Genomic DNA, 11,830 nt, shown 5'->3' on the forward strand with positions numbered 1-11,830 from the left:
ATTACAAGCACACTTAAACACTTGACTGCCCAGTTTGCCCATCACACTGACTTACATTGTTCCCTCGAATGTCCTGTCAGCAAGGTTCTTATTAGAGTCATTCTCTGCCTGTAATTAACTGAACGGAAGCCTCCTGCACTTACTAAAAAGTCAGCTGCTCCTTTAGAGGGCCAAACATGAGTCACTGTCACATTCTACAAACTAGGCCGTAGCAATAGACCATTGCTTTTGGGTTAAAGGCTCATAGTTGGAAGTAAAGAATTACAGTACCTCTCACTATGGTAACGATGTGTTTTGAGTACAACTAAATCACAGTGACTTAACTTTTACTTGGGATTATTTGTAATGCTGCGATCAGTTTAGCTACTTTGTCAACGGTTACAGACTAAACAAATAACTGATTTTCACATGTAATTAAGCAGTTAGTGCACTAATTGTGGCTAAATAACTTTGGTACACTTTTACTACTTTTTTTACCATGTCTTTGTTTCTTTGTAATTCTAAACACAACAAGTATAACATGTTTTATTGAACCTAAAGCTTTTGTTTGCTTTATTGTAAGTGCCTATTAGCTAGCTAATTTAGCTAATGTAAGATAATGTTCAAGGTAAACCAACAACAAGATTTCATAAAATTCCCACACATACAACTTAAAGTGCACCCCAAGAAATCTGTAATATTTACACAAAGATATTTTGTACATATTTTACGATGCACAAAAGGAAATGCTTAGGTTTAAGTTTAGGTTAAGCTGTAGGTTAGGTTATATTTAGGTTAAGGTTGGAATTAGGTTTAGGTGTAGTAGGTTACATTTAGGTTAAGTAGATTAGGTTTAAGTTTAGGTTGAGGTGTAGATTAGCCTGAGTATATTTTAGGTTAGAATTAGATTTCTGTGTATTAGGTTACATGTAGGTTAAGTAGATTTAGTGAAGGTTTAGGTTGAAGTGTAGGTTGGGTTTAGGTTAAGTTTAGAATTAGGTTTATGTGTAGTAGGTTAAGTTTAGGTTTTGGTGAAGGTGTAGATTAGGTTAAGGTTAGAATTTGTTTAGTTTAGATTAGAATTAGGTTTAGGTTGAGGTGTAGATTAGAGTATAATTAGGTTTATGTGTAGGAGGTTAAGTTTAGGTTAGAATTAGGTTTAGGTTGAGGTGTAGGTTAGAGTATAATTAGGTTTATGTGTAGGAGGTTAAGTTTAGGTTAGAATTAGGTTTAGGTTGAGGTGTAGGTTAGAGTATAATTAGGTTTATGTGTAGGAGGTTAAGTTTAGGTTAGAATTAGGTTTAGGTTGAGGTGTAGGTTAAAGTATAATTAGGTTTATGTGTAGGAGGTTAAGTTTAGATTAGAATTAGGTTTAGGTTGAGGTGTAGGTTAGAGTATAATTAGGTTTATGTGTAGGAGGTTAAGTTTAGATTAGAATTAGGTTTAGGTTGAGGTGTAGGATAGAGTATAATTAGGTTTATGTGTAGGAGGTTAAGTTTAGGTTAGAATTAGGTTTAGGTTGAGGTGTAGGTTAAAGTATAATTAGGTTTATATGTAGGAGGTTAAGTTTAGATTAGAATTAGGTTTAGGTTGAGGTGTAGGTTAGAGTATAATTAGGTTTATGTGTAGGAGGTTAAGTTTAGATTAGAATTAGGTTTAGGTTGAGGTGTAGGTTAAAGTATAATTAGGTTTATGTGTAGTAGGTAAAGTTTAGGTTTAGGTTCAGGTAATAAAATTACACTGGTTGCTTTGTAACATTCTCTGTTCAGATCGTTTGATTTCTGCGAGTCTAGGCTGTGTGTGTAATGTGTGTATATGTATGAGGGTTAGCCACATATTTACCAATTCCTCTTGAGACCAGACTGAAACCAAAGCCAGGGCTGTCTTGATGAGGTCGGATTAATGTATGGACTAAATGGAGCTGCTGTCTATAGTAATATATTCTGATCACTTCCAAGTGGCAATGCCTATTTTGACTGATCCAGACACAGTTTTCCAAAAGCTTAGTAGTATTAAGATCATCTTAACCAGTAGAGAGATTATTCAACATGATTCTTGCTCTACCACTTAACAATGATCTTTGTGCTTAGCATGACTGAAGCCAGTCATGAATGTCAGAGAAGTTTATTATTGTTAAATATTCTTTGTGAAAAGGCTGAGATGCTCTCTGTTCTCCCTGTGACACGTCTGGGGAGAAGTGTAGCCCAGCTGATATGTTAATTGTGCTTAATGTGCTACATGCTGCTACAACATTTACTCATATTATATACAGAAAAGAAGTGACCTGAAAATCAAGGCTCTTTCCTTCATTCTGATTCACATCATCGCATCCAGTTGCTGACAGTAAAGTGTCCTTAGGCCGGGTATTTTAGATCTCATGAGGAGATATGAGTGGGGTAATTCCGGATTAAACTATTAGCTAGCAAAGACTACAGCATCTTCAAAACCACGAAGATACACCCAACCAGCAGAAATGTTATTTTGTGCCTTTAATATATTAACTCCTTAACGCTCCAAAGCTTATTATACAGTAATGTGAATTATTCAGTAAATACAGAGACTTTTGTACAAAGTGCTGGGGCTATTCTTGGGTAATCCGACAGCGTTTTTTTTTAAAGGGGTTGACCAATAATACTATCTACCTGACCTTTCCAAATGTTTGCACGTGCTTCATATGAATAAGCATCATGCTTATATACGGTTGCTGCTGGAAACAAAACCTTCTATCTGAAAAAAATAAACAGTTAAAGTTCATTAAGAATGTATTTTGCTTGTCCTGTAAGGTTACTTGTTTTGGTTTGGTTCTAGCAGTGACAATATGTGGCTCAATATAACTTTAGCCTTTTACAGTGTCCTAAGAACAGCAATAAACAACTACCAACAAGAGCATGAGAGAACCCTCTTGTCGATCAGAGGTGCGAGCTACCAGAACAAAAGTCATTGTGAAGGGCTTATTTGGAGAAAGGAACTTCGAATATTGACAGAGACTGCTCAGCAACTCACTGACACTAGGTTAAATAAATGAGTGAATAGAGCAGCCCTTAAAATCATTTCTGTTCCCGCCGAGGAGTGAAGCGCGGAACCTGGGCCAGTCACAGTGGTTCCTTTTCCTTAGCATTGCATAAATCCAACTCAAAAATACTTATGTGGTTCTTCCCTGACCAACATTTTTACCCTTGAATTATCACTACAATAACAGCTCTTGTACTTACGCTGGAAATTCACTCCCTCCAGTCCTGCAAAGATCTCTTACAGCTAAGACAAGTAATTAACCTGTTCTGCTCTTCCTGGTTTAAGGTATGCTAAAGTACAAACAACTACACAACCTATTTCCACGGAATCCCATTGCACTGATCGATAATAAGAAACTGGCTTATCAAAACAATGACACTGTGTCCTGCGCAGGAACAGGCCTGGGCGCCGGGTATTGTTTGGTTTGTCACAGTTGAAACGTCAGTTGAAATACAGCGATATGCAATGCATAGCAAACTTAATTGGAGTTGTCTTTCAAGAGAATGCAGGGTTAAGTGTTACTGGAAATATTTGTGACGCTATGCCAGAGCTCTATAACCGAGTGTCACACCTCATTTCTGCTCTATGGTTGAAGCAGGGGTGGGCTCAGCGTGGTGATGATTGCTATATTAGACCTGACCGGCGTTCAACACTTGCACACTGTTTCACCTCCTTAGACTTTCTCTGAAGTCGTCACCTCCACTCCAAGTGGTTAATCATGAATTACTTATTAATGCAATTGCCTTGACTGGTAATCTATAAACTAATATTAACCCAAAGATTTACCTGGGCTGTTAAAAAACCAGTAAAACACAGGCTGCCTTTAAATTGCCTAGTTAGTGCTACTCTAATGACCAACTGAAAGAGAAAAAGGCTCAACAGCTGTAAGGAAATGAACCCACCAAAATGCATACCTTTTTCCTAGGTATTGAGAAGTTGACAGATTTGGAACTCCATCATATGAAAATTAACCCAGAATATGTGTCATCTGTGATTTATATACACTTTTAACAATAATTAGGGTATCAGGTTCCTTAATTATTTAAGCTCATAAGTCAGAGATACATACTATATACAAATATATACATATTAATTGCAAAGTAGGCCTGCTTCAATTCAGGGAAAATATAGATTTCCATCAGTAAATATAAATAAACCTCTGAAAGTACACAAAAAACTCATGTTACTTGTATTGCTAATATTTAATTATTACTAATGCTTAAGTGACAGCTTAAACATTCTGTGGCAGTTAATTGCCTCTGAAGTTGCATGTCATGAATGGACATGCACATGTTTACACCAGTGGTCCCTAACCCTGGCCCTGGAGGCCCACTATCCTGCACATGTTAGTGCACCTGACCCATCTAATCAACTTATGAAGAAGCTCTTGCTAAGTTAAAAATATGAAGGGTAATTGTAGAGGAAGGAATCAAATGGCTCACACTAAGCCTGCTGTCTACTGAGTTTGATGTGTAGTACTGATACTGGTGAAATAGTGGTAAATCTGAGTAAAAGAAAATTGTGGGACTATTTTGTCTGGCAAAATCCCCTGCATGTACATCTTTCCCAAAAATGCATGTTTACAATGACATTTTAGTCCAAACTCTTCTAATTGAACAATCATTAAACAATGCCTTGGGCATCAGACATAACTCAAATATTGAATTATTGACTTGACTGAATAACTTCAATTAATGAATCTCTTAAGTTCAATATAACAGGATTATTCCAACTGTCAGCCCATTGCAGTGCTGCTAAATTGCCTTCCTATGCTGGGCACAGAGCCCTGTGCAGGGTCCTTCCTTTGGCAGTGGGGACAGTGGAGGAAGTGTGGGGAGGCACGTAGCTGTGGGTTAAGCTAAGGAATGTCACAGTCACCCTAAGGGCTGAGAGAGCCAAGGGCAAGGCATAGGAGAGAGGGGAAGCCAGTTTGCTCACAGGAGAGGAGAGGGGGGGATGGTAACGAGGGGGAGGAAAGCAAAGAAGGAATGAAGGAACGAGGGAGAAACAGAGGAGTCTGCAGTTAGAATAGAAGACAGATGGGTGAAGAGAGGTGGGTAGCAGAAACGCTAGCTTAGAAACTATGCAGTGTAAGGCAGTGGTTTTCCTGTCCTCTTTAGTTGAGTTAGACCAATAATGTGGATCATCTGGGGGACTTAAGAGACAGTTTGGGAACCACTAGTTGGTCTGTTAAAAAGGTGTTGGAAATACATTCTATAATTGCTAGCCATAAGATTTATTATCATGCTGGGATCTGAAGCATGACTTAGGCATTTATCCAATGGGATTTACAATGGCACCCATCTGCAGCCTTATGCTTTACATTGAAGTTTTCAGGCTTTTTCTCAGGGAAAGGACCTTGGAATTATTTTACTCTTGACTGCCTTTTCAACACTTTTAGCGCTCAGTGGCAGAAAAAATGAGTTTCCCTGCAATTTCCACTGCAGATGTGAAGAGCCATCAGACCAATTCAAATGAACCTCGGTATTGAGTTTGGTCATGGGAAAGCATACATGTTGCTTCCATGTAGATCACCATTAGGACTTGAAAGAGCTCAAGGCCTCAGCTCCTTGACTCCAGATCAGATTTGAGCAGGACTCTTTGGGGGGCCTTCTCAAAGGGTAAAGCCCTTGCCAGACAACCGGTCCTGCTCATGTTGCTGAGATAAGCTGACCTGAGAAAGCTCATTGACCCTGGTTCACTGCGCTGGGGCGAGGAGGAGAGGGGCTTTCCTCATTCACCCCTTTCCAGGTCTGGCTTTCTCTCACCATCCTACCAGCCTCCTGACCCCTCTCTCACCCAGCCGTCACAGGACACTCCAAGAGGAAGACTTGGCTTTTCCTCTCACAGTTGGCAGCCGTGAAATTGGAAGCTTTGAACCTCCATCCTCCCCCTTGTATCTATGACCACCCATGAATGGAGAACATCTGTAGAATAGGAGCACCGTGATTTGTGCAGGAACAATCATAGCTTAGTGTTATAAACCAGCGCATTGCTAATTTGGTTAGAAATAAGGAACTACTGGCTGGTTCTTGCAAAGTTCATTTATTTATGTCCAGTGCTGGAACTATTAGCCACAATGCAGGAGTACCCTCTGGTTAGGCCTTGTAATTTGTTAGGCCTCCATTTAGTCATTAGGACAGGTTAGGCAGGTCAAGAACTGTCATTAGAAATTGTTAGCTTTTGCAAGGAAGAATGAAAGGGTGAAAATTCCTAAGAAAAAAGAGCAGCGTATCCAATCTGTTTTGGCCCTGACCCACCTCTGTTCAGTAAAAACCCACATGTGGATCACTGTCTTCTCCACATGACATAATTCTTTCACACTGGGTGGGAACCTTGCTTGATTTGACATGCTGCTCCCATGAAGACCACATGCATTTGCACATGTGCATATACAGAGACTCTAGCGGTCTATATTTCATCGACTAATGTTGGGTGCAGTACAGGATTTTATCAAAGGATTCTACTGTAAGTTCACCCCAGCGTCGTCTGCAGGCCCGATGATGCAAGGCTGTGGTGATGAGCACACCTCAGATCATTTGTATCGAAGCTGTACAAATAGCTCTGCTCGCCTTCTGACAGGTGAAGGGAAACAGACTCTAAAAACACTTTGCAAATGAAAGCGCTACTCTTGCTCTTGGTTCTGCATATTGAGAAAAGCCAGGGAGGTTTGTGTGTTCTTTGTTGCTGATTTTTATATCATGCTCTGCAGAATTTGAGACTGGAATGCTAGATAATAAGCACTTGAAAAGTTATCAGTATTATACTCCTAAATTACAGGAAGGAACTAACTTTGTACCAACTTTCCACTTTTCCACCTCCTCTCTGATGTAGGCTGTTGAAGTGCACTTCTTTTACCTGTAACATTATAAGACATATAAAGGAAAATACACCAATTTGGCCTGCAAAAGTTCTGCAAAATGGAATGGGTAGTTAAGCAGTAAATATCCAGTCAAGTCACTTATATTATAGTTGTCCCACATAGTTATTTATGTGAAATGCCTGAGCCACTGTTTCATAATAGCTGGCTCATTCTACGTAGAATTGGGGGTACATTTCACATCTCCCCAATAAACCTTTTAGTATTTTCTGAAAAAACAACCTTGAATCAGTTTTGAAAAATAATATACATTGCGTTAAGTTTTAACTATTAATAATGTTTAAAGTATATATTATACAATTGTTGCACAAAATATTAACAAAATGACTCTTAGCCCACATATTACTGACCGTCTTCATTTCCTTATTCAGACAACTTGAATTTGGCATGAAACAATTAAGTAACAATTAAGTTAAAATAGTTGAATTTCAGTAATTAAAACAAATATTAATGTTTGTGTTCAATGCTAAGGTCAATTCTGTTACATCTGTTAAAAAAACAATAGTACTTATAAAAAACATGTTTCCCTTGGCGGAAAAACGGTGAAAGACAAACACATGATATGTCAAGATATGTCAAACTTCTAATCTTCTTATTTTGCATAAAATGTTTAAGATAGTCTGGTTTAATATTAAACATATTATTTTTCATGAACATAATGCATTGAAGACACATACAATTCTGTTTGTGGGTGGCTGTACGGAATCTAGTTTGAGGATTGCACAATTAAGGTACAAAATGGAAGAAAATGTCTCTGTTAATGGTGTAAATGGTTCATTACACTGTGATAACCCAGTTGACTGATGAGTCAGATCTTTCTGTACTTGAAATGTACCAGCAAAAAGGCAAAATAGACCAAAACATTGTACTAGTGGTCATATTTCACACTATTCAAAGGAAAGTATAGGTTAATTGATGATGTTGGGTAGTAAATAAAATGGCTATATTTGTGCTATAGACATTTCACAGTGACATTTGGATCCCTGTTTCTTATTACCAGCACTGCAGAAAAGATTTTAGATAAGAGTCAGCAAGTTTCTCTACCATCAGCTATTTCACATCAAACACTTTCTTTTTGCAACATTAAATGCTTCAGACATCTGCTTCCTATGCATCTGGTTCACCCCTGCTGTGAACAATTCTGACTAAGGCTCTCCACAATGCACCATTTCACATCAGTCATCTCTGCATGACTTTTAATCAGACAGAAAATGTGGGAATTCTCCTTTAAGTAACTACATTAAAAGCAGCAGACTGAACTGAGAAGTCCTGGGCTTTTTCTTAAGGCTCTAAAAGAGATGTAGCTCAAGGTTTTGCAGTTTGTGACGTGGTTGAATATATTTATGATCTCTGTCTGTTTACATTGACAGAATCAAGTCTCCATGTCTTGTTTCTTCTTAACAAGACTCGATACACTACAGTAACTTTTAATCACATTCAGATCACAGTCAAACATATCCTCTTCTACCTTCAAACACAAGTGTGGGATTAATTACAAGATTGGACTTCCTCTGTTTGTTTCTCTGTTTTGAAAAAAAAAGAAGAAAAGTCCAGAAAGATTGCCCTTGATAATTGCCCTTAAAGTTAATCTGGCTCCTCAGGGTCTCCCCACAATGTAAATGTAAAAAGCATGTCTTATGAATATCTTCTCAAAGTCTAATACATATGCTGTATTTCACCAGTATTGCTCTCCTCTCTGTGTGAAAAGGGGTGGTCCTTAAAGTGGTCATGCTCATGCCAACCGAACCCCGACCAATCACAAAGCTAACACTGCTCGGCCCTCTCTTCGAGTCTAAGCCACCTGGGGAGCGAAAGCTCGAGGGGAGTTTGGCGGGACGCCAGAATGGAAGGGAGGTCCTTTTCATACCCAGCCCTATAGGCATGGTGCGTAGCGGGATGAGGGATGACAGGGACGATGGGGAGTGTGGGGCAGCTGCTACCCCAAGTGTAATTTGTGCTTTGAGCCACCACTGAAGGACACACTTTACACATGCATTTCCGGACAAGCTGAGAGATACAGAACCGTCACTGAAAGGTTAATAAGCATGTGGACTGAGACGGTCAAATGAAATTACAGGATTTTTCAATGACTATAACTCTGGATAAGCAGCGGTACACAATTCTGGCGAGTGTTTTACTGCCTGTTTCACCAGAATTACATAGTGCAGTTAGTTGTGTGGTGAGCCTGGAGTAGCAGTGATAGACATGCTGATCTCCCTATTACAGGCCAGTGGAGCACTAACATAATTCAGAAGCTGTTAATTTAAGGTGAAAATGCTACATGGTGTTGCTTTAAATCCCAGGTTTATTATTCAGCAACTCATCCTCAGTTTAATTACTCAGTAACTGCTCTGCAATGAATGTGTGAGTTCTGTAGTTAAGTGTGGACCACATACGAGGCTAAGAGGTTAACGACTAGGACCGGGGCTGGCTGGCAGCTCAGCGAGGTCCGGCTCTGTGTCCTTATAAGCCAGTGTCTGGGGAGCAATTGGCAGAGCACGTGCCAGAGAGACAGTGTGCATCTCCCTGACAGAGCCTGAAGAACGGCTGCTTAGAGAAAACACACTGAAACACTCTGGGCCTGACCCCCTGCCTGCATTCTTGGAACTCATCCAAGTTCATGGGCTCCTGCTGCTCTCTCTCTCTCTCTCTCTCTCTCTCTCTCACACACACACACACACACACACACTGCTGCTCTCTTCTCTCTCTCTTTCTCTGTAGGCATCTTTCTTATCCATCCATTCCCTCCACTCTCGTCAAAGCTTATCCCTCCAGTCAGTTCTTATCTTCTGTACGAATCTGTGTTCTCTGTCTGACTGCAGTGAATCCGCACACACCTCTGTCTGTGTTCAGACCTGTTATCACTGTGTATCTTTCTCTGTGTGTGTCCCTTTCTTTCTGTTTCTCTCTGTGTCTTTCTCTTTCACTCTCTCTCTCTCTCTCTCTCTCTCTCTCTCTCACGCGCTGTCTCACTATATCTGTATCACTCTCTCTCCCTCTATTATTCTATCTCTGACTGTCCCTCACTCATCAACCTCTTCCTCTATCTCTCTGTGTCGTTCTCTCTTTCCCTCCCTCTTACTCTCTCTCTCTCTTTCTCTCTCTCACTCTCTCTCCCACACACACACACACACACACACACACACTGTCTCTCTCTCTTTTCCTCCCATTCTCCCCCCTCTCCCTCTCATACTTCCACTCCTTTACAATCCCCCTTTCCCTCTCTCACTCTCTCTGTTTGTCTTCCTCTTTCACACTCTCTCTCTTTTTCTCTCTCCTTCTTGCTCCTCTCGCTTCCTCCTTCCCTCTCTCTCTCCTCTCCTCTCTCTCTCTCTCTCTCTCTCTCTCTCTCCTCTCTCTCTCTCTCCTCTCTTTCTCATTCCTTTCTTTATCTATTTAGTTCTCTTTCTCTTCTCTCGCTTTCGTTCTCTCTCTCTCTCTCTCTCTCTCTCTCTCTCTCTCTCTCTCTCTCTCTCTCTTTCTCTCTGCTATTCATTCTTTCCCTGTGCCTTTCTGTCTCTCCTTCCCCTAACTCCCGTATCTCTTTCCTTCTTGCTCTCTCCTTCTGTCTCTCTTTCTCTCTCCTTCTCACTCCTCTCCCTTCTTTTCTCTGTTTCTCTCCCTCTGCCACTCGTTCTCTCTCTCTGTCTTTCTGTCTCTCTTTCTTCCCTTCACTCCCCCGTCTTTTTGCTTTCGTACTCTCTCTCTCTCTCTCTCTCTCTCTCTCTCTCTCTCTCTCTCTCTCTCTCATTCCTTTCTTTATGTATTTAGTTCTCTTTCTCTTCTCTCGCTTTCGTTCTCTCTCTCTCTCTCTCTCTCTCTCTCTCGCTCTCTCTCTCTCACCCTCATCATTTCTTTCTTTCTTTTTTTCTTTCTTTTTTTCTTTCACCCTCGCTCCTCTCTTCTCTCTCTCTCTCTCTCTCTCTCTCTCTCTCTCTCTCTCTCTGTCTCTCTCTCTCTCTCTCCCAGTCTCTTTCTCTCTCTCAGTAATTGATGAGTGGAGTCTGTGCTCATCAAAGACTTCATTAAGTGCAGTGGTGTCTGTCTGGCTGTTCAGATTTACTGTAGTAAATATGATCCCAGAGGTTCACACCTGCGCTTTCATTAACCTGAGTCACGCAGTCACTAACAACAGTGTCACTGATAGCACACACTTACATCAGCCTTTCATCTAGATCCCCCACCTCAGCAAGCTGGAGGAGGAAAGAGTCCAAATCCAAGACTGCGCCATAAACCCAGGTGGGCCCGAGGTGTTTAAAACAACACCACAGGGGGGCAAAAGAGCAGTGTTACATCATTAACGTGAGACCCTCCTGAGCTCAGCTTTACTGCACCTCAGCCCACATACTGCTATTACTGGCCCCAGCTGAAGACAAGCTGACACACTCGCACACACGCATATTCTCCCCAGAGAGGCACTCCTCGACCTGTGTCTGTCTCTGTGTCCCTGCACTGCTCTGTCTCTCTCTCAAGGGTCAAATGACAATAATGTATTATCCTATACAATGAGTATAGCAATACATTTTGGGGGGGTGGGGGGGTTCTACTTGCTTTACAAGCCTCAGTGAAGAATGGCGCATCTATTTGGACAAGTATTTTGACACTTCCTTTAACCACAAGTAAGTTCATTATATCTTTCTCCTAAAATTTAGGACCACTCCTGCTTTGCCACCTGCTCCAGGCCTCTCAGATTTGAAGGGTGTCTTCTCCCAACTGCAGTTTTGAGATCTCTCCACAGGTGTTCTACTGGACTTAGATCTGGACTCACTGCTGGTCACTTCAGAACTCTCCAGCACTTAAACCTATTCTGGGTGCTTTTTGAAGTATGCCTTGGGTCATTTCTACTGGAGACCCATGACCTCTGACAGCGAGCCATCTTTCTGACACTGGGCCCTACATTGTGCTCCAAAATTCTTCAGATTTTATAATGCCATTCACTCGGTCAAGGTATCAAGTGCC

This window comes from Salminus brasiliensis, chromosome 2 (genome assembly GCF_030463535.1).
Source record: "Salminus brasiliensis chromosome 2, fSalBra1.hap2, whole genome shotgun sequence".
In the NCBI taxonomy this organism is placed as follows: domain Eukaryota; kingdom Metazoa; phylum Chordata; class Actinopteri; order Characiformes; family Bryconidae; genus Salminus; species Salminus brasiliensis.